Source organism: Pinus tabuliformis, chromosome 4_2 (genome assembly GCF_031772625.1).
Source record: "Pinus tabuliformis cultivar Carrire ecotype Pingquan chromosome 4_2, CPIR1, whole genome shotgun sequence".
NCBI classification, from domain to species: Eukaryota; Viridiplantae; Streptophyta; class Pinopsida; order Pinales; family Pinaceae; genus Pinus; species Pinus tabuliformis.
The window spans coordinates 96,055,396-96,077,486 of record NC_142304.1 but is presented as its reverse complement, the minus strand read 5'-3'; positions in this window follow the sequence as shown (position 1 = coordinate 96,077,486).

Genomic DNA, 22,091 nt, shown 5'->3' with positions numbered 1-22,091 from the left:
ACCAGAATCATCAGTCTACACTCAGACAATTTTCTGTCCTATGTACATGAAAATGAATTTATAAAGCTGAGCATGGGAATGCCTGCCTTATCTAGATCATGAAAATATTATGAAGATAATGTATTGTATTGTATCTTATTACAGGTCACCTTCCAGCTCGAAAAAACGTTGGATCCTCATGATAAAGCATTTCACCTGACATCAAAAGATTAACGGCCTCATGCTTTAGGGGGCAACTGTTATAGACATTTTTGGGCACTACAACCCCAAGCATAAATGTCCATAAACCAAGGTCTCCTAAGTCCCTAAAGGTGTTGTTCCAACCCCTAAAAGAACAAGGTCAACTGATTACAGCATCTCCCAGAAGTTCTCCATGAAAAACTACTCAGAACTGGTCAAAACTGGACCATTTCACCTGCTCCATAGTCAAAGTGTGTTGCATCCCACCTGAATACACACAGTAGGTGTGATTCATGTTGAAAAGCCCTTCTATGGGGTGAAATGGGTGAGTGGACAAATGGCAAGGTCAATCCGCAAGGTGGAGGAGCATGAAATCTTCCAGAAACTTCTCCTGTGACACTTGCCTCTCGGCATTCGACTAGGGATGAGTAAGAGATCATCAATCTCCAAATGGAATCAAGAACTATCAGAGAGAGGACACTAATAAAATCTCAAAAGCTACCTCATTCCCATTACAAACATCTATATATGGATCCCTCGTCCCAGAGATCCAGAGGCTGGAATTTTGTATCTTGTAAGGAAGTGCTACTGGTTTTTTGGTGCAATATCATTGTGTTGGGTGATCTAATCTTTTCATGAGGTGAAGAAGGGCTTTCTTTCTAAGAGGATGATGCTGGGTTAGAACAATTGGTTGTAATCCTCTTTTCTCTTTCTTGATTATCAATAAAGATATTCAAGTTTTCCTCCACATTCTTGTATGATTGATGATTTATGAATTTGTGTGGTCAATATACATCTGGTCCTATATTGTTTATGATAATAGATCTATGTTCTTGGATAGTTTTATGCTGCTTTGATTCTACAGGTACTCTTTGAAGCTGGTTAGACAAGGGAGCGAGTGGCAAAGACCTATTAGAAGAGAGAGGAAACGAGCAAGGAACCAAGCGCAAGACAGAGGTTGGTCTCCTTATTCTTCTCTCATCTATTTCTCATAAAGGAAAACGAAAGTAGTTTTTAGTTTGTTTGTTTCTAAGGTAGCTACCAGCCTTAGTGGGACTAGCAGCTTTGCATAGACACTAGTTTTCCTGATAACAGTGAGGGCTGATGTTTCCTCCTTTTCCAAAGTCTCAGGGGACTCTTCTCCTTGTTTTGCCTTCTCTACCTCTTTTTCTCCTTCTTATGTCTCCTTCTTTGTCTCTTTTTCTATCTCTTCCTGTTCTATTTCTTCAGTTTTTGCCTCCTCTATTTTTGTTCCTTCCTCCTTCCTTTCTTGTTCTATTATGTCACTAGTGGCTTCACCTTCTCCTCCTTGTTGTTCTTCCTCCTCACTATCAGTAGGATTGACATCATAGGTTAAGGCCTTTATGTCATCCTCAGCAGTCATGCTTCGGAAAACTTCCCATGCTATAGGGAGTGTAAAGGTATGGAGGGCTTCCTCTACTAGGATTTTGATTAAGCCATAGTGAGCGAGCTGCTCTGAATTTATTGCTTGCACCTTGGTGTTGGAGTCAATGAGGGATTGTAGGAGGAAGTAGGGGATACTTAGCTTCCGAGGTGCTGGAGTGTCCATGCCATACCTTATTTCATGGAGGATTCTAAAGTGATAACCATAGACAATGTTGTACCTCCCCTCACAGGAAATTTATTTAATTATTTGGTAGATAACCTCATCCCAGGGATATGGTATGCTATCCCTGCTAATGCCATTTTTATCTTCTACAGGGGTTTCATTGTTTTGGAAAAATATTTTCTTGGCAGCCTGGCAAATTAGTTTCTCATCCTTACTCCAAGGTAGCCCAAGAGGAAGGGTAGTGACCCTACTAATAAATTCAAGGGTTATCTCCATGGAAAGACCTCTAAAGGTGACAGTGGCATGAGTTCTTGTGTGGGGTACCAGAGAGAGAGAAAACTCTTGGGCAATCTGCTCATCAAACCCTCGTAATTTCTCAAAAACGTTCATCCAATTTTCTCTTGTGAATATGTGCACTACTTGGGGATGTGCACGGAGCCTAGTGGAGTTAGTGGGATCCTGTCTCATAAACCCTTTTTTCATATTGTCTATACTCTTTTGGAAAACCAAATATGGAGGTGGAGACAAAGAGTTTTGAGAAAAACAGAGAAATAGAGGAGACTGTGTTTTTTAAAATAAGCAGATTTTTTTTTTTTTATCTATTTTCTCCTCTCCTAAAGACTTATTTCCTCCTCAAATTGAAACCACTTCGTTTATATATTGATACTCAAAAGGGTGTGTGCATGAACCCTACCTCTTCAGACCAAGAATAGTGCAAAAAATCAAATTTTCTCCATTCAAAATGACTCACTGCCCCTCCTGTAGAAGCTTGTTGTCCCTCCTATAGAATTCCTGTAGGCGCTCTTGTAGAAAACCTATAGGTGCTCATGTAGAAGATTCCGAGAGCAGGAATATGGGAGAGATAGATGGAGGATTATGGTTACGAGGCTGTGGGGGCACAAGGAGACTGATGTAGCTGAGTTACGAGGAGAGAATGAATGAAAAGGTGGTGAGAATGCTTGGGGAGGAGTAGTTATTACCCTTTATGGATATTTTCGGTGATGAGGGGTGAGCTGGCAAGGTATACATTGGCCATATTCAGACCATTGTTCCCCACCTACTTGATCATCATGGCCCCTCCTTGTAATCATATCCCATTATTGCATCGGAGTTCACACCTCCTCCACTACCTGTCCTTGGCATCTTGTGCTAGAGGTGACTGTGCACACGTGTGGGTGACATTTCGAATGAGTGGAGTCAACTAGATGAAGGTGGCCAAGTTAACTAGCCACCTTTCCCTCATCCAACCTAAACCATCATATTGCTTTTGCATGACTTATAATTACACAAATGCAAATAGAGGAGTGATTTAGTTACTTACCTGTGATCCGAATGTATTTTTGTGAGGTGTTGTGGCTCTCTCTGCTACATGCCTTTATTTCTTTTGATGCATGTTGTCTGCTTGATGATGTGTGGCTGTGTGATTGTGTAGGTTCTTCTTTGAATGGATCTAAGCTTCAGGTGCCTTCTCAACCTTCATGTTTTCACTCTCTTGCTGCTAGTGCTAGATTTTAATGGGATCAACTACAACAGGAATTCCTATAGGAGCTCCTGTAGCTACTTCTCCCCTTGAAAATTCAGCTTATCCCTATGCTTGGAGCTTCGAGGATGATGACAGAGGTGTAGATAAATATGGAGAGGTATTAGGTAGGCTTCAGGTGAGGTTGATGGTGCTTTTCCTCTTATTTTTTCTTGTTTTTCTTTAAAAAACTGAAAAACCGTTTTTCTATGTTTTTCTTAGACACAAAGAAAAATGATGCATGGGGTGTGATGCAGGTTTGGAAATTATGGCAAGGAGGTTTGAAGATTGTAGGAGGGATTATAGGTCCATCATGAAGCTTCTTTGTCCCTCAATCTACCTTCTGTAGCCACTTCTGGCTCTCTGTAATTCCTACAGGAACCTCCTGTAGAAAACACAGTTTTTGAAAAAGAGGTAGACTGGGGTAAACGAAATGCCAAATATGATGGAAGATGGTGTGGAGAAGGTGATATGGATGCTGGTGTGAATGTCAAGGTCCCCTTGGCACCTTCTTCTGCTTCCTATAGCCCTCCTGCAAACCTGCAATGCAACAAAAATTCATTTCTTTTCTCCTCTTTTTTTTTTTTTTTTTTTCTGAAAAACAACTAGGGCGCCTCAGAGAGGTTTTCACTCTAATTGCCTTCCCTGGGTGCCTCCAAGGGAGGTTTTCAACCAGGGATCTTATTCTTTTTTCTCTTTTTTTTTTTACATCACTAGGCTGCCTCAGAAGAGATTTTTAACCTAGTGATGGGATTCAAGCGCCTCATGGAGGTTTTCACTTGAGTCCTTATTATTCTTTTCTTTTTTCTTTTTTTCAAGGAGTGGGTGAAGTGGAAGCTAAGACATGCTCCACTACCATCAATGTTTTATTCAGACCTTCAATAAACTCTCGCTTGAAGAGGGGTTTCTTGTAGACTTTCAACTGATGTCCATTTACAAGCATGGGGATGGCTTCATCATCAATGGTTCTGATCAGAACTGAACCATTTTCATTGTGTTTCTCTACAGTTTAGGGTCCTAGCCATCTGGTCCTCAACTTGCCTTTGAAATATTTGTATCTTGAATCATAGAGTAGTGTTGAATCTCCCTCTTGGAATTGCTTCACCTTGATATTTTTTTCATGCCATATCTTTCTCTAAAGTTGAACTACCTCTGTGTGGAGAAGGGATTGCAAATTGCATTCATCCAATCCATTGAGCTGAAGTAATCTATCCTTCTATGCATTTCTGAGGTCTAGGTCTATTTGAGCTACCATCCTTAGTGTATTGAACTCAAATTCTATTTACAACAAAGCCTTCTTCCCGTAGACCAATTCATAGGGTGTGAACTCGGTGGTGGTCTTCCATGTGGTGTTGTAGGCCCAAGTGGCCTCAACTAATATATCAGCCCAGTCTTTTCTGTTGTTGCTCACTACTTTGGTCAGGATCCCTTCCAATGCTCTGTTAGTGACCTCTACTTGCCCATTGTCTTGTGGATGGTAAGGGATGGAAGTCTTGTGCTTGATCTTATGAAGTGTAAGCAGGTCTTGAATCAAGCTGGAAGTGAACTGACTACCTTGGTCTGTGACCAACTCTTGGATACCTGAACTTGTATAATAATTTTTCTCTCAAAAAAACAGCTAATTTTTCCTTTGTTGTTGCTTTGACTTCATTTGTCTCTACCCACTTTGTCAGGTAGTCGGTGCACAAAATGATGTATTCTTTCTACTTTGAAGGAGGGCTGATAGGCCCCACAAAGTCCATGCCCCACTTCTCAAATGGCTCAAAGTTCACTTGAGGTTACATGTGCATATCATCCTTTGGAGTAGGTTTCCCCATCCTCTGACACCGATGACATTGGCTTGTATATCTCCTCACATCCCGATGAAGAGTGGGCCAGTAGTAGCCTGCTTGCAATATCTTGAAGGTAGTTCTTTTTGCTACAAAATTACCTCCACATGGCTCGTCATGACAAGTCAGGAGGATGTCAAAGACCTCCTCCTCCCTAACACATCTTCTCAAGATCTGATTTGGGCCAAGTTTGAAGAGATTGCCCCCAATCCAGGTGAAAGGGGCGCTTTTACTTACTAAGTAGTTTGCTATATCAGCGAACCATGGAGAGAGTAATGATATATAAAATAGGTGTTCATCTGGAATTTGGTCATCCACCAATCCTTCTTCACCTGCAGGAAAATTCACTCTAGACAAAAAGTCAACAACAACATTCTCTTTACCAGGTTTATCAATAATTGTCAAATCAAATTGTTGTAGTAAAATAAACCATCTAATAATGTGAGTGTTCACATATGGTTTATTCATTAAATATCTAATTTCAGCATGATCAGTGTGCAAAAAGGTTTGCTATCCTGTGATATAATGTCTGAATTTGTTTAAGGAGTGCACGACAATTAAGAGTTCCTTCTCGGTCACTGTGTAGTTTAACTCTGCCTTTGACAAGTTTTTGCGTATAAAGTATATGGCATAAGGTAGCTTTTCATCAACTTTTCCTAAGGCTTCTCCTATCACTTTTTTCGAAGAATCTATGTGAATGTGAAATGGTAGGGCCCAGTTTGGGCCTCTCAGAATTGGGGCAGTCACGAGCTTGCCCTTCAAGATATCTAGGGCTTCTTGACAACTTTATAACCATATGAACTCAACATATTTACCTATGAGGCTAAACGAAGGTGAGGATATCTTGCTGAATTCTTTAATGAATCTTTTGCAATATATGGCTAAGCCTAAGAAACTTCTGACATCTCTCACCTTTTGAGGAGGTGGGGCCCTTTGGATGATGGCAATTTTGTTGGGGTCCACCTGCAATCCTTGCTGAGATATTGCATGACCTAGCACGGTCCCTTCAGTCATCAAGAATTCACATTTTCTAGACTGAGGGACAGGTTCATCTCAATACACTTATTCAGAACTTTTCCTAGGTTAGACAAAGCTTCCTGAAAGTCAGAGCCATAAGGATTAAAATCATCCATGTATATTTCTACTGCATCATGAACTAGTTCAGAAAATATACTCAATACCACTCTTTCGAAAAGTTGGAGCATTGCACAAACCAAAGGGAAGGACCTAGTATGCAAAGGTACCCCAAGGACAAGTGAAAGTGGTCTTATCTTGGTCTTCCGGGCTGATTTGAATCTGATTGTACCCGCTAAACCCATCTAGGAAAGAGAAAAACTTTTTCCCTGCCAGACCATCTAACACATTATTTATGAAAGGTAAAGGAGAATGGTCCTTTTTAGTGGCTTTGTTCAATTCCCCATAGTCAACACAGATTCTCCACTTACCATTTTTCTTTGGCACTAGCACCAAAGGAGAGACCCATTCACTGTCAGAGATGGGATAGATGAATCTTGTATCAAGCAATTTCTGTTGTTGTTCCTTAACAATATCTTTAAGTGCTTGATTCATCCTCCTTTGAGGCTGCCTAACTGGTTTTAAATATTCCTTGATGTATATATGATGAGAACATACTGAAGGGTGCACTCCCTTCGTCTCCTTATAACTCCTAGCGAAGGCATCTAGATGTTTTCTCAGTAGGCTGCACAGTTCCTTCTCCTGGGAAGTAGATAGGGATGGATTGATTTTCAATGTTCTTTCTGGGCCAAACTCTATATTTTTGACACGAAGAGAAGTGGATTTAGCTGCACAAATATTAGTTGAGGGGTTGTTTTGGGTTTCTCTTACTATGTCCTCTAATGGTGATACACTGGGAGGTGGATTCTGAATCAAATTTTCAATCATATCATCCTCATCTTGTTGTTCCCCCCCATGGCGATTTCTAATGCATAGAGTGGTGTAGAATAAACTTCATCCTCATCTTCCTCCTCCAACTAGATAGGTATATCATGTTCTAGCAAGGGTTGGGCAGGAGGATATAGGATTAGCTGCTTGGACATATGCCCATTCTTGATGGTCATGTTCCTAGCTCGGCCGCTGATGTAGGCATTGGCTGTAGACAACTAGGGTCTTCCCAGAATGAGAGGATACCCAGTGAGCTTTTCCTTTGGCTGGAGACTAGAAAATCAGTAGGGTACTCCTAAGAATCAACATAGACCATCACATATTCCACAATCCCCTCAAGGGTCACGGTGGAGTGGTCTGCTAGCTGTAGCACTGTCGTTGTCTTCCTCAAGGAGCCCTAGAGGTTAAGTTTGAGCATTGTTTCCTTTTTCATCACATTAATGGCAACTCCCAGATCAATCAAGGTATGCGGGATCATTGTGCCATCGATGTGGAAATCAACTACTAGGCTTCCAGTGTCCAGATATTTTGGACTGATTACCTGCCCCAACATCAGGTCAGACAATTGTCCTATGACATTGATGGTTGGGGCATCTCTCTTACACCTTGTTGGATCCCTAAAGCACTTCTCTTTGATCAACCTATTGTAGATAGGCACATCTTGTGTGGCTTGGAGAATTGGTATCTTTACACATAAATGTTTCAATTCTCCTAGGAGTTCAATCTCTTCTAGGGTAGGCTAGACTATCACGAATAATCTCTTAGGAAAGGATGGATTTGCTTTAGGTTCACTTTCCTCTTTATCTTTCTCAACCTCCCTAGGTGGAGGCTGGCTATCTGGGAGAACTTTCCCAGATCACAAGATGATTTCTTGAATCTCCACAGCATAAGTTGGGAATTATGGTTCCCCTCTATACACTTGTTGAGTTTGTCTATTATTCAGGTTTAGATTTGGCTGGGTAGGCATTTGGGGTAGCTTTGGTGGAGTGAAGGTAACGGTTGTGGTTGGGCAGGTGGTGGAGGCAAAAGAGTAGGAAGAGGGTTGTATTGGGGCCTCCACCTCTGATGAGATGCATTCCACTAAAGTTCTGGCTAAGCATAGGGTCGAAATGAATGAGCAGCTGGTTGGGAATGATATTGAGATGTGAAGGACCAAGGAGGAGGTGTGGACCAAGAAGGATGAGTAGGGGGGCCCCAATAAGGTATGGATGTGAGTTTGTTGGGGTTTTAGTATGCCTAATATGTCCCTTTCATCCCTTGCTAGCATGGTCTAGGTCCATGCGGCCTCCTTTGGTTTATGTAATAGAGCTATTGAGTGACTCCCTCAGCCCCTTGATATACAGCTTTAAGTCCGAGCAAGGAAGGGCACTTATCTGTACAATGATTTTCTTCACAGACTGAACAAACCTCTATAGAGTTCAATGGGCATTCATTCCTAGGATGCCTCCTGGTGCATCTAGGACAAAAAATGGCTAAAGCCCTCTCTGCTTCCTCTTGCTTTCTTTTGATATGCAAGGTATCCATTTACATGGAAAGAGTCTACAACATCTCACTCTTGAAGTCTTCCAGCATGTTTCCAATTTCTCCTATAATGGATGATTTGGGGGAAGAGGTACTGGATATGGGTTGACTCCCCCTACCTTTCTTTCTGGTTGCTCTAGAATGGTTTCTAAAAACAGTCTTTATGTCCTCATAAGATAGTTGGTAGATGTCTCCCCCAGCTAGTAGATGGAGGGTGTCTAAAAGGTCTTCCCGAATTCCCTTGAGCAAGACCAACTTCAGAGACTCAGGGTCAAGTGTACACCCGACCCTTTTGTAATTAACATGGAACCTCTCTTCATTATCTTTGAGGGACTGATCACTTCCCATGGTCATTCGAAATATTTCTTCTTTAGTACCTTTTGTCCTACAATAGTCCTGATACTTGTTGTTAAAGGCTTGTTGCATCTGAACCCAAGTTGTGATGCTATTGCTAAGTAACCACATGAACCAGCACAATGTTGTGTCCTTGAGAGTAGAAGGGAACTGTTTCAACTTTTGCTCATCTTCTGCATAGTCATAATTTCGAAAAATGACAGCGAACTCAAACAAGAAGGTGTCAGAATCTTCTGTAGTCAGGCCATGGAAATGAGGTAGTGCTGAAGGACTTATATTTTTCATTTTGGTGTCCCCATTGGTCTCCCAAATGGGAAATGTACCCTCTATTCTTTATCCATTTCCCCTAGCATTTATGTTTTCCAGCATTGGCTCCAAAGGAATGTTTTCTTCTTCTTCTTCCCTATAGGTTCTTCAAATATGTCTGGTTGTTCACCTAAGGGTTTTTCTTGATCGCAGCCACTGAATAAGAGAGGAGGTTGGTTGTGTGAAGAAGTGGGGGTGTTGGGAAAAAAGTTTCCCTAATTATCTCCATTCCTACGAGGCATAAAAGAAAATATTTTTGGTTGGTTTTTTCTTTTCTTTTCCACACTGATAGTACATGTAGAAACTAAAATTGTGATTGAACAAGACAAATTGCAACTCGCTGAAATGAACTTGTTGAATGAAAATTGTAGAATTGAAAAAGGAAATCAAGGAAATTTAGAACTGAAAGAAAGGAAATAACTAATCTACTTTTGCTGAAATGGAAATTGCATAATTGAAAAGGAAAGCAAAGAAATGAAAAATTGAAAGGAAAGAAATGTCTGGTCTACTTTTGCTGAAATAAACTATTAGCAAAACGTTGCAATAGAAAATAGAAGAAAGCAATAATCACAGAATACTCTGACGCTTCCCAGGCAATGGCACCAAAAAGTTGTGAGCACCAGTATTGCAACAATAATGCTGCAACTCCTAGGCTGCCTACCTTAATCTTATCAACCTGGTAGTTCGTAACAAACTTGGAAGCGTCAGTGTTATATGCACAAGTACTATTTCTCACTATAGGTTGCCACTTTGTCAGCTGACGAAAGATCAATAGGAGCTCAAGCAAACTTTTATGGATTCCAGAAGAAGCTCTATATGTGATGAAAGGAAAAAAAATATTACTCTACAGTTTCTATTCTAACTAAAGAAAGGAGAAAGACTGGAATGTAAAGCAAACGTAGTAAACCATAATTAACCAACTAATTCTACTTTTATAGAAAGCACTATGAAAACCATGAAAGGAAAGTCATTTCCTACTCAAGGAAGTAAACAACATCTAACTATGCTATATCTAGAAGTAAATAAGCAAAAAATATATTTTTGGATTTTTATGTATTTTTATGTGAATTTGACATGCATGTAATTTATTGTGTGTGAGTGTGGCAGAGAATAGGTGGCATTGAAGGGTATTTTTGGGACTTGAGAGGATGTAGGAATGTGTGGATGGGTCATAGGAGGTCTCAGGTGGCCTTCTGGAGTCTTTTCCCACACTCGGCCTTCAAAAGAAATCCTACACGAAAATCTAGAGGACACAGGAAATCTACAGGAGGAAAATAGGGCAACTACAAGAGGCCTATAGGAGGAGTCCAAGAGTAGTTTTCATTATTTTGATGGTGTGAGAGTGGGTGAAAAAGGCGGATGAGGGTTGGAATGAGGTGTTAGGGTGCCTAAGTTCTACCATGAACCACCAGGAGAGAGATATATGATTGGGTTTGCTCAAGAGGAGAGGAAGAAGTTCTATGGAAAATGCATGAAACTAAGTGTTATCACTTAGAACTAAAAATTTGATGCATATAATTTTCTATCCTAGCCCAATGACAAAGGTCTGTGTTAGTTTAATTGAGTTTTAATTTTCTTCCCTTAGGATTTGGAGTTTTAAAGAGTTTTTAACTCAAGTCATTCTCAACTCCCATTGGTTCTCCTCTACCCATCATTGTTTTGTAGCCACCTCTGTGTCTTATGTAAGCCACCGTGTCTTTTAGTAATTTCGCAGCACAACTCCAATTAAGCAGTTTCGCAGCGCAATCATGATTAAGCAGTTTCGCAGTGCATCATGATTAGGTAGTTTCGCAGCGCATCATTAAAATTTAAAACTAACAGCGCTGCGAAATCATGGATTCGTACTTCCACAGCGAATCTTTCCCGAAATATCAAGTCCGTTAGGTGAGTCATCAGCCATGTCTTCTCATGTCAGTTCATATATCTCTCCTATCACGTTTTAACACTCATTGCCACTATCACCACCACTAGACCTGTTGATATGCATGTATTATCATTCCCAAGAAATTTCACCGTGCATAAGCCTTAATGATGGCCGTAAGTCTTACATGAATGACAAATCTGCAAGATTATGTCTTGAAAGGTTTTAAGCAGAAAGATTCTAAATTCAAGCGAGGCTGATAATCAAGCGAGGCAGAATTGAAGAAGAAGCTGAATCACAATTCCAACCGGAGCTGGTAGTCTTTGTGTGCGGAGATTTGGAAGAATCCATGGAGAAAAAAGAGCACAAATCCGGTAAACCTCTAAGGACTGAACTCGAGGGCCTGGATATAACGCTGAGAGATGAGGGGGTGAAGAAAGCGTTTAAAATCGCTGGGTGCTGGAAATTTTGCAAAAAATTACAAGGAGTACATGCACAGGTAACTAAAGAATTTGCACTAAACTTCACTGGTTTGAATTCAAAGGTAGCTATGTTAGAAGTGCAGGTTTCTCCAGAAGCAATATCTACTGTGACAGAGATCCCAAGAGGACAAGAGGAATGTTTTAAAAATTTCAAATTTGACATGAATCCTTGTAAGGAGTTTTTAAAGGATGCATATGTAAATGAAGATTTGAGTAGGGGAGTGCCCAGGAATTATGTCAAAGAACATTATGCTCTCTTACTCACCTGCATACAAAAATATTTGACTTGTGAGGGAAGGTATAACAAGGTTTATTCTTACCATTTCAAACTGCTTTTGCATTTCACTAGGAAAGTCTCCATAGACCTACCTTTTTATTTGTTCCGTAGTTTGAGTAAGATGTGTGATAAAGTACAGCTGAGAAAAGAGGATTCTGAAACCTCTTTGTTTCATCATGGTTTGATCAAGTTGTTGGTTTTAGATGGCCTCCAAAAGATAGATAGAGACTGGAATTCTTTTATTTTTATGGCTGGATTCCAAAGCAAGACGGGCCTCACTCCACAATCGGCCAAAGATTTTACAATAGCTGAGCTCCAAAAAGAAGCAAGAGCTAAAAGGGTTCCAAAGTCACAACTAAGAAAACCAGTGAAGCCACTAGTCATTCAAGATCAACCTCAGCAATCAACTAAAGAAATAGCTCATGGTAAGAAGACTATACCTGAAACAAGCACATCTGAAGCAGTCTCAAGGGTAAGAACAAGAAGTCAAATAAATAAGGAAAAAGGTAAAGCTGTAGCAGTTGAAGAGAGCCCAGTGTCCAAGGAAAATTTGAATGATTTATTACATGCCATTGAATTCGAGCAGTCTCTACTAGTCCAAATTGAATTGATGCAGTCAGAGCAAGAAGGTACCAAGAAATCCAAGGCTTCAAAAAGGCTTAAATTTGATAAGCCAGCTGAAGAATTCATTTTTAAACCTAGAAGACCTATGACAAGGAGATTCCAGCAAGTACAGGAAGCACTGCCAAGAACAGAGGAAACAGGGGAAGAGACACAAAAAGACACGGGAAAAATAGTCATTGCATCTCAAGAAGATAATATAGCAGCCATACAGAGACAATTAGAGTCAGCCAAGTATGAGATTGCTAAATTGAAGAAGGCCGCTAGAAAGCATGCAGCCATACATGAAAAATATTATAAAACCTTATGGGAAGGAAATGAAGCCGTAAAAGCTCAGTTGAATTCAGTGGTTGATGGCCATGCACAATTTCACACCTGGACAGTACCAGCAATCAAAGAGGCTAAATATATCAGAAGGATTAATATGCAACTGAGAGCTGGGAATAGAGCTATGAGGAAACAAATTGAAGATTTGAAGACACAACTAAGCCAACTACCTGCAAAATGAGTTTTCTTTTCAAGAAAGGTTTTGTTTCAAATTTTTGACAAATTTGCTTAATCTTATTTTTTTTGAAGAAATATAATCCCTGTTCAACATGTGGAAAGTCGAAGGGAGTTTTTTGGCAATCAAATACGCAGTTGATAAAGATCTCGGGTCAAAGGCAAACTGTTTCAAATAACTCAGCAGTTTCGTAGCGCGCTACGAAACTGCTGAAGATGTTGTTTTTAACGCAAATCAAGTAGTTTGAATTATAAGCGGGAATTTTGAAAGGGAAACATCTAAAGGGTGTACAAGACATCAGCTGGAGCAAACAACAGCCAATCAGGTCAAGACAGATGGATGTTTAGAAGGATTGAATATTCAAATCCAATTTTGAATTTTTGTCATAAAGCCCCTTTATCACAGTTCAAATATATCAAACGATTTGCCTGCAAGGAATTTTTTCCTGTACACATGTTCATGAAAAGAGCTTACAACGCATCAAGGACGTGGCAGTCTTCCACATCTTGGGTAATTAAAAGCTAAAGAACATGCTTCTGTGCATTCGAAGATTTTGGAAAAAACTGAAGCCGAGAAGCAAGGGTAACCTCCAAATATCTCTGAGCAGTTAAAAAGTTTCAACATCCCAGGTCAACATGGGGCATTAAATACCCATCTCAACCATCTCAGCCAAACTGAAAAAGGACCAGGTGTCAAAGAACGAGGAGAAGCCATCATGCATACAATATGGAGTTAGAGTCATAGTAGATTTAGAACTCTAAAAAAGCTCCAGTCAGCACTTTATTGTATTTATTAGTTAGTTAAATAGTTGATAGGTATCATTAGAGGTAGTTATCGAACTCCCCTCATGCTAGAGGAGGAATCTCGATCAGTTAGAATAAGAATTCTATATATAGCTGAAACAACAATGTAATGAGGGTTGGAAAACTTTATGACAGAACATTGTATTTGGCTTATGTAAAGACAGAGTTTCAGTAATATGATTTGGCTTTACTTCTCAGGATTCATGAAGGATTTCTATGTTCAGAATGTGTGATCTTGTCTTTTCCTTAAATTTTTATAGTTGTATAAATGTATAATCACTCAGAATTCATTGATTGTGCTCTGATTTCCTGTATGCATTTATAAACTGTGGTTCCATATGAGTTGTGTTCTGAATATTCAAATGTTAAATGCCCTGACTTCTATGTAAAGTCAAGATCATTGTTTATTAAGAAGTTGTTGACTCCATAGGCCCAATGGAAACTTGTTTAATGTTTTTCCAACATTCATATTTGTCTCAGTTATTTCACAAAGAGTTAGCCATCTTATCTTAATCAAAATCATTAACCCATCCAGAGAGAGCCCTCTCAGGTTGAGGAGGCTAAGCCTCAACCTAAAGTAGGTTTGAAATAGTTACTTGAAGTCTTCCTGGTCTGCAGCCTTCCAGGGTCTGATTTTGAGATAACACTAAGGCTGAATTGAGGTGGGGTTTAGGTGACCTGTAGGACATGGATCAGATGGAGGATGGGATGGCTGATAGGCTAGCCTACTACTAGAAGAAATCTTCTACAAAGGAACTGACAATCACCCATTAAGATCAAGCAAGCAATGAAATGAATACATCTAGAAAAACAATGTTTTGCATCAAAATTGTCTAAACTATGATCTATGAAAGGAAATGTTGAGAAATGTTGCAAGAAAGGAAAGCATGAAAGAAGAAAATTGAAAATCAGGAAGTGAGCATGATAAATAATATCTGAAACAAATCAGAACTGGACTATTATCCTACCAAGAGCTGCAAAGACTAGAAGTCCTATGAATGAGGAAAATCTGTGTTTTTGGGGCAACGAGAGAGTCTTTGCCTCAAATCATGGTCCCATAGGGAGGAAGAGAGGCCAAGGTACTATTTCTATCATTTTTAATCTTCTCTTTATCACTGCTTAACCTGCTACAGAACGCACAAATGGAAGCAAACTACTAAATCATCTAAAGCAACCTATTCTTAACCATAAGAGAAATACATCTAACAACAAACTAATCTAAAAATTGAAACAAGGCATACAAATACAAGTAAAGAGGAACTTGGTTGCTTGGATTGGGCCCTAACCCAAGAGCTTCAGCTCTCTGAGGTAGCTTAGTGCTAGCTCAAAAAGGATTCCATCTTTATTTTCAAAACAATAGCAAGTTTACATGAGACTATCACAAAAATAATAAGCTCGAAATTTGAGCAGAGTTTACATAAGCAAAAATCCAACAAAAATAAACCCTAGTGAGGCCCTAGACCCCTCTACTTATACAAATTAAGCTACCAATAGCTTCCTTAAAATCATGGAGGTTTGGCTCCCAAAACTTGAGATAATCATCAGTCATCCTCCACTTGCTCGGTTGCCTTCTAGTGCATGATTCGACTACTTGTACTCCAAGCTGAATGAAGGGAAATTCGAAGTGAGGAGTAATAAATGAGGGGAATTCCCTCCTATAAGTGCTCTCCTTTGTCCACTTCGAGTTATTGCTACCCTTTTTCCACTGGATCATTGACTTTGACCTTGAAATCCATCAATAATCTACATTAAACACATGTTAGACCACATGGCACAATAACTAACTCAACTCACTCTATAAGCATAAATATAATCAGAAAATCATACAATAAGCTAAGAGAATGGTTGATTTGACTAGGTTAGGAGGTAAAATGAGCCCATATAATTACCCTTTTATGAGGCTCATCACTTAGCTTAGCTTAAGTTTAGGTTTAAATTTAAGGTTAAGATAAGGTTAGGTTAGGTTAGGTTTAAGGTTAATCTTAAGGTTGGGTTAGGTTAAGTTAGGCTAAGGTTAGGGTAAGGTTAGGTTAGGATAAGCCAATTTCAAGGTTAGGTAATGTTAAGGATAAGGTTAGGGTTAAGTTTGGTTTAATTAAGGTTTGGTTAAGGATAAGCTAGGTTAATGTTAAGGTTAGGTTAAGTTAAGGTTAGGTTAGAGTTAGGATAAGGTTAGGTTAAGGTTAGGTTAGGTTAAGGTTAAGGTTAGGTTAGGGTTAAGGTTAAGTTTAATTTAGGTAAAGCTTAAGGTTAGTTTAAGGTTAGGTTATGTTGGGCATGGAATCCCCCCATAGCATGTTTTGGGGCTCAAGGCCTAAGTTTTGGTCAAATAATCTTGTAAGACTCCACGAATTGTGGTTGCGAAGTGCGAAATGTATGTTTAGTCATAGGGTTGTCCACCCTAAGTTTTGTAAGGTAGTGTCGGCCTACCCATGGTCTGCAGACCATTGGAGTGTGTAAATAGAGCGAGGCTCTAAGTTGTAAGAAAAAAAGACAAGAAATATATGGGAAAAAACCGAATGGTTCGAGCATAGAGGAAGAGTCTAAGTGTTTTGGGTCGTAGTAGTAGAAAGAGGCTCTGCAACTGAGTGCACAGAGGCCTAGTAGAGTCCGCAGCTGAGTGCGCGGACCCCTGCAGCTGAGTGCACAGGGCAAAGTCGAGTTTGTAACCAAGGAAGAAGAATAATAAAATAAGTTTGATTCCAAATCTTGTGTATCTGCTTTGAGTTAGTATATGGTTGTTATCTTTTGCAATTATATTGTTTTATTTATCGTGCACTAATATGAATGGTGAACACTGTTAAGTATAACTAAACACATGTAGATAAGCTAAGTAATCAAATAATATCAGGTTAATAATAAGGTATTGGGTACTAATGCGGATCAAGTCCTGAGTAAGGTTGCGTGAAGGTAGCATCACCAGCTACGAGGTACTGATAGGTGCGTGTAGCAACGAGCGCACAGGGTCAAAACTGTGGACCACTTAAAATCATCAGACATCTCTAGGGTGTGAAAACCTAGTTCTAGAACCCTCCCATACTACTTCAGGTGAGACCTAAGTCTGCGCTTCGTGTACTATTTCTGAAAGGGCCAATAGTACCGGGATTTGTTTGGCTAAATCACCTCTGAACCTAGGTCAATACCCTACAAGCCAACAAATGGTTCCGTTGCCAGGATCAGGATCTGCATAAGCGATGTCTGATGTCGTGTCACTGGAATCCAACAAAGAAAGAAATTGAAGAGTGGTTGGACAAGAAGATTCACGAGTTTGCGACGCAGGAAAGTAGGAATCCACAAGTATCTAAGGAACAGTTGTTGGAGCACTACCTATATACATAAATCCACGATATTTTCTTTGTGTCCTTTCCTTCTGAGTTGTATGAGTGGATCGCAAAGCGAGTAGATAGTCAGGGAAGGTGCAAGCTCGATAAACCAATCGTGTGGTCTCCAGAACTAGTGCACAAATTAGAAGCATCAAAAGATAAGATCATGTGGGTTATGGATCATCAGCTACAGTGACACAGAACGACTCTTCCTCAAAGGGCTGTGAAGTAAGTATATTAAATCTTTAAACACTTGGATCAAGATGCTATTGTGTGAAAAGCGGGTTATGTGAATAAATTAATGTTTGGGACTACACGAAGTGGGAAGATCTACAGAAACTGAGGTAGTGAGGAATTAGAAACTAGTCCCTTAATTTCACCCTCGCACGAAAGTGAGGAAGAGCTCGCGAAAGTTTCTCTGAGAAGCGTGGTCAGTCTAATAAGGCAGTGAATTCCATGTTTACCACCTCCACCTACATTGTCACCTGTCTCAACCTCTTCACCTCCATCTACACCCACCCCACCTTCGCCACCACCACATTTCAATATGACGAGTGCAATCAAACTACCGGTATTTAGAGGAGTAGGGAATGAAGATCCAGACTAATTTTAGTTCGTGGTAAGGGTAGTTTGGGAAGCGCAAGGAGTCGTGGATGATAATATCAAAAAGGCTACGTTGGTAAGCATGTTGCAGGATCGCACATTAACATGGTACATTAAGCATTCTAATGACCATCCAAATGTAGGAATGGCAGAAATCTAGGTTGCGTTGAACAAGGAATTTAGCAGGCCAAAGTCAGAGACACAATCAATTATCAAGTTTAAGGAGATCGCAATGCTCCCAGGCAAGACCCCCTGGGATTTTGACTAGAGAGTGAAGAGTATGATAAATAAAGCCAACATGACTTTAATAGATGGACAACGCCACACATTGTTTGTAGCATCATTAACACCGCATCTAAGGATGGTGTTGTCACAACAAAATCTTTCCACCTAGGACGAAACCTTAGAAATGGCAATGAGATTGCATGAGACCTCTATACAAGATCCTAGTTTGGGATTCCAACAAATCCATGTGCAACTATAAAATCTGTGTCTAGAAATGGAGAGTTCGAAATAGGACAGGACACCTCGGCTAGAGATGCATGAGGAGGTGTGGTGCATAAAATTCAAAGGCCAGGGGCATGACAAGGACCATTGTCTAGTTTTCACGAATTACTTGACGGGAGGAGGGTTGATTCCATTAAGACCTAAGGCACAAGTAGGACCAAACACAGTGCCTGTACTATGGTGTGCGATCTATCAAATAGGAGGAAAACACATTATGGATAATTTTCATCTATTGCAGAAGTATCTGCAAACGTCCCAGCAATCGTTTTGTAACTTCTGCAGATTAGTAGTCCATGATGAACGCACCTGCGGAAGCTATGAACTAATGAAGGACCAGACTCCTACCTATAGGATATAGACTGAAATGCGAGCCCTCGACCCAAATGTATGAATGGCATGCATTGGATTTCAAGGGTGCGGACGAGGTCGAGGAGGAATGGGACCAAGAAGGGGTCAAGGACAACTAATTTGTTACAATTGCGGAGGGCCAGGACATTATGCCTGCAATTGTACAAATCCGATTAGAACATCATGTTTGTACTGTACTCAGTTTGACCATGATGTAGAAGGCTACCCTACCTTGATAGCGAGGCTGCGCGAAATAGGGGTACTCCAGCCTCCCCCGACTCAGAATTTGAAAATGATGAGGTCTGAGCTGTAAAAAGAAGACCCAAATACAAACATAGTACTCAAAAGCGGTATCACAATCAGGGATGATAAAGGTAAGAATCCAGAGGAAAGTGCGTGGGTTTGTAAGGCTCCTACAAAGGAACCTGAATTTGATTTGGAGCACACAAAGGAGACTTTCATGGAAGCTAAGAAGAGATTTACGGAGGCCTCCACTTCAGGTAGTAAGGATCAATTAGAACCAAGTATGGATCCTTCAATGCTCACTACCTTTTTGGAGACATGCATGAAACTGTTGCATGATAGCAAGCCAGTAAAAGTACTATAGGAACTGATCACTAGGTCCGTGGGTCAGGAGAACCGTGCATGATCCAGAAACTTGGAAAGCATGTATTATACACAAGAAGGGAAATGAGGTTGACTACACAAATTGGCAAGTATGAAATGGATCATGTAATCCTGGATCTCAGATTAGACACGAATGTACTATCGAAACAAACATGGAAACACATGGGTAGACCCACACTACAATGGTCTCCTATTCAATTACAAATGGCAAACCAACAGAAGATCCTTCCCATGGGGAGATTACAAGGGGTAACGGTGGATATTGAAGGAGCGAGCGTGGTGGCAGATTCCGAAGTGATAGAGATTGTTGATGATAGCAATCCCTATGCCACACTACTAGGCATAGATTGGGCTACCGATATGAACGGGGTCATAAATATGAAGAAGTGCAAAATTATCTTTGAGAAAAAGTCGCTGTCAGGCGGAAAGAGTCGATTGTGCGGACACAACCAACCTCCCTAGGAGCCTAAGACTCTCTAGTGACAAACAAGACAAACAAGAGCAATCCTTCTCTAAACATGCATTTACTATATAAGAAATCAAGTGTTTAGATCCTACCTGTAGTCCCACGCTGTTGTAGCAGTCCAGCTCCACTGATCCGGATGAGCTCCACCTTCACTTTGAAACCTGCATCCACTAACAATCAAACGATTAAATAGCACTTGATAATCTCATAGAATAAAGCATATTTAACATATAGACCAAGGAGTACATGAAACAACTCATAAATAACCAGTTATTGAGAAGAATGGACTCATTTGCATTAATAGGTAACAAAAGGAACAATTACAACCTGATCCTTGGTGTTGTGCAAGTTCCTCCCAGGGTCCATGAAGAGTTCTCCTTTACTTTGAAAAAGCTCACCCACTCCCAAATAGAACAAGAAAAGATGGCAATCTCTCCTCACAAGCTTCTAAATGGGAGTCCTAATTCCTGCAGCATCTACCCTTAGAAATGTTTAGCTTCCAACCTCCTCTCCTTCTGGCCCAATACCTGTATTTATAGTGCTCAAGAGGAAGTTAATCAGGTCCACCATCAATGGGATAATCCCCTCTTTGGATGGGATAGCTCCCTTATTGATGGGATAAGTTCCTCTTTGGTAGGGGTACATGAACCATCTGGAGGCACTCAATGCACGTCGAACAACCTTCTAGAATGCTCTAGAAATGACCACAAGTAACTTTTTAAAGATGAAACTTGCGCATTTTCACCTTTACAGGGGGACGCACCTGCCCCTTTACATACAGAGCGCCCAAGGACGCAGCTTTTGTGAACATTGGGTGCGTACCCGCAGGTAAGGTTGAGAGAACCTGCGTACCCAGAGATAAATACATTTATAAAGACTTTCTCTCTTTTTGGAGTTTGACATGGAGAGCAGAGGCATAAGACTTGCCCAGGAGGATAGCATGACTGTTGATAGAGCCATACTAACTGTAAATAGCCATGGTGTCATTTTTTAGTGTAACAGATTCCCCCCTAAAGTGCGAAGCCTGTAATAGATTAGGGTTTTGTATTATCTAGGAAGGGTGAAGCGCTTTATCATTTCAAGGATTATCTCATGGAGAGCCTGGTCAGAACCTGCAATTTTCAACACAAAATACATGTATAAGATTATATCATCACTGAGGTAGGCATTCCCATACTCAGATCAAAACTTTAACTAACAGACTAACTACTCTGATACAGGAATGATCTTGTAGTACATCATAATCATAGACTTTTGTAGACACAGTATGGGCGCAACCATCTGTTTATGATTAGTCTACTTAGACAATGAATACAAAACTCCTCGCAACCTGGATGGTGGAAACTAGATCCAGGGTCTTCATTTCTACTTCTCGAGTTGGTACGATTCTAGCCATGCGAATAAATGAGTTGATGTCGAACATGGTAGAAACCACTTGATTACCAGTCGATGATGTAAACTGTTAACAAGCGTGAGAGAGACCACCAGTAATGTCAATGGTTCTCAAAGTACCCAGTACAATCCATGAGATGTGAATGAATGAGTTGATGTCGAACATTTCACGGAATCCTTTGATCGAAAGTCAATGATGTAAACTGACGTCAAAGGCGAGAAACCTGCCATTGATGCATGCAGACTTCAAGGTACTGACAATTTCTAAGTCATCTCTCTAGATAATGTGCTGATGTCGATAGAAAGCGACCCGTTGTAGGCAAGCCCACAACACGAAATCATTGTTCAAGTTGAAGAAATGTTGCTGTAAGGACTGACTCAGGGATGGTCAAATGGATGGCAAGTATTTTGCAGATGAAAGTTTTGCTTGCAGACCTCTTGAACACATAACGACACGACAGATGGCTTGGTGATGAATAACTCAAAGTTAATCCCCAGAACCCGGCTCAAGACTTTCAAAGTGGTTTGATCAACTATGAGGTAAAGGATTTCCCAACCCAGGTGAATGAAAAGTGTCGTGTCCAAGAGTGGAAATAAAGTTTCTTCTGAGACAAAAGATAACAAATAGGTTCATTCTTCTCTCTTTTCCCCCACCATTTCTGGCAAGTACCTCTTTATTTTTAACAAGCTTGAGGAGGATAACATATGCTTGATTATAAGCTCATCCTTCGGATGAGTCCAACCTAGTTTTGATTCGAACCCTAGGAAGGAGTGGTTCGTTCCTGTTTGTAATTGAACAGGTCCTTTACTGTGAAATTTTAACGAGTCCAGTATAGGAGAAACTCGGCGTTTTTCAATTTTAGAGAGTCTGAAAAACTTAAGAAGACTCCAAGTTGAACTTTTTCGTAGATTTGTGTCCCTCAAGCCCGAAAAAGTATAAAATAATACCTGGGGGAACCGCTTGATCTTGCGACCAAGGAGTACTTTCATAATTAGTGCCACTGACCTGAAAATTAAAAAGCAATCAAGGACACGTCATTTTATTTCCATATCGAGTTTGAAACGACAAAAACCCGGCAATCTTTTCCTGATTTTACG